The 3,651-nt window shown below is 39.4% G+C and overlaps 1 non-coding gene across 1 annotated transcript; it reads right to left on the reverse strand.

Annotated features, from left to right (window-relative positions):
• Nucleotides 1–2,291: 2,291 nt before the first annotated feature.
• On the reverse strand, nt 2,292–2,398 carry LOC141645595 (small nucleolar RNA R71). The gene has a single exon (XR_012545073.1). It is a non-coding gene; the product is annotated as a small nucleolar RNA R71 (small nucleolar RNA).
• Between the last annotated feature and the right edge of the window lie 1,253 nt (nt 2,399–3,651).

Genomic DNA, 3,651 nt, shown 5'->3' on the forward strand with positions numbered 1-3,651 from the left:
TAAATGGATCGTATTCAATGACCAAGCATCAAGGAGAGACAAGACTAGAAGGCCTTTGTACATAGCTAAGTAGAAGACCAATGTTGAGAAAGGATCCTTGAGTCCCCAAGGAAATCCCCAAGGATTCTATGAAGAAAAGGAAAGAAAAGAAGAAGGAATGACGCTGTAGAAGAATCCGAACGGATCATCCATGATCCGTCCGTCCGCCCACTCAATCCGAGCGTCCTTACCCAGATCCGCTCGGATCCCCAGGCCCAATCCGAGCGTCTTCTGCCTTGATCCGCTCGGATCGTCCATGCCCCATCCGTCCGTCTCGACCTCCATCCGCTCGGATCGCAAAGATGCAGATGGTTTCGTCCTTCAAGTTACAAAATGGAGACGCCCTTCTCTCATTGAATACCGGAGTCTCCTTGCTCAACTTAAAAGTGTAATTACTAGTTTAACCCTTAGTTAACCCTAATGCATCCTCCCTAATTTTCACTATAAATACCCCATTAGTCTAATTAGAGGAGCATGTTCTTCTAATCAATAATTAGTGTAGTTAATATCAATCAAATCTCTCTTCAATATTGTAATCAAATATTAATCAAGTTTTAATCCAAGTTTTAGTTCCTTAATCTCTCTCTTGTTCTTACTTTATTTTGGGTAATTGAAGATCATTTGGGTTATTATTGGGAGATTGACAACCTCTCAATCTAGGATTCAAGTACTTCTATTATTCTTGCTTTATTATTGGAATCATTAGTAGGTATAATCTCTTAATCCCTTTTTAATTATTGCTAATTACTTTCATTTATTCATCATGTTTCATTATGTTAGTATGATTGACAACCTTTCTAGCATGATCAATATGATAATGAGTGAGTAGTCTCTTAGCTAGGGTTTAATGGGTGATTAGGGGAAACCAACATGGGGATGATTCATGCCTAAATCAATATGCTTTCATATCTTATTTGCTTGCTTGTTTTGATCTTAATACATGCACATGTTATGTTTGATGAAATGCTAAGCCTATGAATCCTTGCATTTATTATCATCTACTATCTCTTCAACTTGACTTGTAAGACATAACCCAACTCGAGTCTTGTTAGATCATGCATGTGTTAAGTAGGAAAGATTAAGTCGACTTGTAGGTGTTGTACAATCTATGTGATTCGGCTCCGGGACCCAAACTTTCCTAGGATTGTAAGATATAACCCAACTCAATCCATCACAACAATAATTGCTTGCTTATAAATTGAGAACATGTTTGTATGATCATATCCCATGAATCCCCTATGAACCCATGACACCCTAGTGCTTTTAATCAATTGTTTACACCCTTATTCCATTTACCTTGTTAGTTTATTTTCATTGCTATTTTAGTTTAGTAACCTTCTACATCAACCCAACTTGTGACACCCCTAGACACCACTAGTAGCAATAGAAATCTTCGTTTTCAATACCCGTCCCTTGGGATCCGACCTTTACTTGCCTCTTTACTAATTTGTAGAGTTGTTTGTGAAGTATAAATTGTGTTTTGTATCGACCATTGACCAACGACCACAATTACTTAATTTGTGAACTAAATGGCTCCGATCAAAAATGGCGCCGTTGCCGGGGACGGTGTTTAATTGATTTTAGATTTCTTTTATTGTTTTTAGTTGTGTCTTTTTTCACCTTGGGGAAGTAAAACTCCTCAAGGTTTGTTCTAATTGTTTTCTAGTTGTTTGATATTTTGCATGTCTAGAAGGTTACAAAGAGATTTGTTACCTTTTGACCGTGAAATCGAAAGAACCTTGACGAATAATAGGAGACTTGTTAGGAGGAATTTGGGAGGTGTTGGTGAAGTTGTTCAACCCACTAGTGAGTTTGTCAATCCTTTCGCAATAGAAGGAGAAGAGAACCCATTAAACAATACCACACAAAATCCACCTACAATGCCTAAATTTTCGTCCCACTCTACACCCACCGAGGAGAATCTACCAAACGGTACTCCTACCCCACAACATCTTACCGGAAATTTTATTGCCAAGTCCGCCTTCATCCAACTAGTTGAGAGGAGCCAATTCGGGGGCATGCCAAGTGAGGACCCTCATTCTCATATGGAAACCTTTTGCGATTATTGTGATGCTATCTCTCAAACGGGCGTGACTCAAGACCAAATTAGATGGGTCTTATTTCCTTTTTCGTTAATCGGAACCGCAAAGCAATGGTTGAAGGGCCTTGATAAGGCCACCCTTGGAATAGATTCTTGGAAGAAGTTAGCTCTCGCTTTCTACAAAAAATTCTACCCACCGGAAAAGACCAATATGCTAAGAGCTCAAATCACGAGTTTTAAACAAAGGGATGAAGAATCTTTGTATGAAGCTTGGGAGCGGTTCAAAGGTGTTTGTCGCTCATGTCCTCACCATGGACTTAGCGAATGGTTTTTAGTGCAACAATTTTGGAATGGTTTATATGAAGATTCAAGGAACATTCTCAATATGGGATCAAATGGAATGTTCACCGAAGTTGATGACAATCAAACATGGAACAAGATTGAGGAAATGGCGGTCCATAATTCGCAATATAGTAGGCCTCGCAAGGCTACTAGAGGAAAGTATGAAGTGGACACCGTTACTCAATTGGGTGCTCAACTTAGTGCTCACATTGACACTATCAACTTGAAGTTTGAACAAGCTATGGCTAGACTTGAGGAAAACTCAAAATCAAAACATCATGTCAATGCCATGACGGCATCCTCATCAATCCCAAGTGGGATATGTGAGAATTGTGGAACCTTAGGTCATGATCAAAGTGAATGTAGGGGAACAACCGAGCAAGTCAATGCTTTCCAAGCTTACAAAAGCGGTACCCCTTATTCAAATTTTTACAATGAAAATACCAAGTTCCACCCAAATCTCTCATACAAAAGCCAAAATGTTCAAAACCCTCAAACAACATACACTCCACCACCCATGAGAAATCAAAACCAAAGACCCTTTTTCAATCAAAACCAAGGTTACCAAAATCAAAATCCATACAATCACCACAATGACCAAAGTTTTGATGTCCAAAAAGCGGTCCTTCAAATGCAAAAGAATCAACAAGAATTATTCACCCAAATGCAAAAGGATAGCCAAGCGAAGGATACCACCATCAACAACATTCTAGCTCACACCAAGATGTTGGAAACACAATTGACCCAACTAGCATCTTCAAGCTCACAAAGACAAAAGGGGCAATTACCACCTCAAGGTAATCCCCCTAGACATGAAACGGTTAGTGCCATTCACTTGAGAAGTGGTACAAGGTATGAAGCAATCAAGGAGCAAGTTGAGGATGAAGTTGTGAGAGCTAGTGAGAATGAAGTTGTGGTGCAAGGTCCCAAAGAAGGGGAATCATCAAAAGAAGAAAGTTCAAAGAAAAATGAAGATAAAGCCAAAGAAAAGGAGCCCATTGTGATTAGACTTCCTTTTCCAAGTCGTCAAGTCAAGCCCAAATTTGATGATCAACTTGGAAAGTTCATGGAAATTGTGAAGAACTTAGAAGTCTCAATTCCTTTCACGGAATTAATCAATCACGTTCCGGCCTATGCAAAGTACATGAAAGATATCCTCACAAAGAAGAAGTCGATCCGGAAACTTGAGACTATCGCCTTCACTAAGGTGAGTAGTTCCATACTTCAAG

This window comes from Silene latifolia, chromosome 2 (assembly GCF_048544455.1).
Source record: "Silene latifolia isolate original U9 population chromosome 2, ASM4854445v1, whole genome shotgun sequence".
Lineage (NCBI taxonomy): Eukaryota > Viridiplantae > Streptophyta > Magnoliopsida > Caryophyllales > Caryophyllaceae > Silene > Silene latifolia.